The sequence below is a fragment of the Elephantulus edwardii genome, unplaced genomic scaffold, assembly GCF_000299155.1.
Source record: "Elephantulus edwardii isolate Elephantulus edwardi_28Jun2011 unplaced genomic scaffold, EleEdw1.0 scaffold00214, whole genome shotgun sequence".
NCBI lineage: Eukaryota > Metazoa > Chordata > Mammalia > Macroscelidea > Macroscelididae > Elephantulus > Elephantulus edwardii.
Genome location: NW_006399964.1, coordinates 882,820 through 883,635, shown reverse-complemented (window position 1 = coordinate 883,635; position 816 = coordinate 882,820). Strand labels below are relative to the sequence as shown.

The following is an 816-nucleotide window of genomic DNA, read 5'->3' as shown; positions in this document are numbered from 1 at the left end:
GTGTGGCTCAGTGTAGAATTCTTAGCTTTTATAATAGGGTCGCTATGAGTCGGAAACGACTCGATGGCACATAACAACAACAACAACAATACTAATTTGCGAACAAAGCCACAGTAAGGAACACTTAGGAAACACACCAAACTGGACCTTCGTCGACCCTAGTCACTTGGCTTATGAGGACCTGGAGTCTGGAGAAAGAACCCAAATACCTGTCAGCAAGCAAACTCTAATTTTCACCTAGCCATGAATACTGCTCTGTTTCTCTGCTTTCTTCTTGGAAAAAAGATTTAAGAGAGACTGGTGGTACTAGGTGTTGTTGAGTCTTGGTAACCCACGGACGCACCAGGACCCCAAGGCACCAACCACATGACTACAGCATGTCAGACCACTGTGATTCCCAGAGGGTTTACACACTGGTTTTTGGAAGAAGGTGGCCAAGCCATTCTTCCTAGTCTTGCTCACTCAAAGCTCTGCAGCAGCCAGCATCACAGTAGCCTACGCACTGCAATCCTGGGTGTGTAGTAGCTAAAGCGGAGGTGCAGCACTCAGGAGTCATACTCTGATCATTCCATTCCAAATATCACAATTAACATTTTAATCATTCTGTGCAGCGTGTCTACAAGGATGAGGGCAAGGAACACTCACAATGATAATCAGATAATTTAAGAGAGAAAATCATACAATAAGATAATAAAGAGCAGATTTAAAGAATATAATCTTCCTTGTTATGCATCAGAGAGTTGGACAATGACTAGGGAGGACAGAAGGAGAATTGATGCCTTTGAGCTGTGGTGCTGGAGAAGAGGAGTATTGAAT

General features: G+C 43.6%; 1 protein-coding gene across 1 annotated transcript in view; it reads right to left on the bottom strand.

The window, feature by feature from the left end:
* KIF26B (kinesin family member 26B) overlaps positions 1 to 816 on the bottom strand; it is a 717,418-nt gene that overhangs the window by 170,695 nt on the left and 545,907 nt on the right. The window lies entirely within an intron of this gene.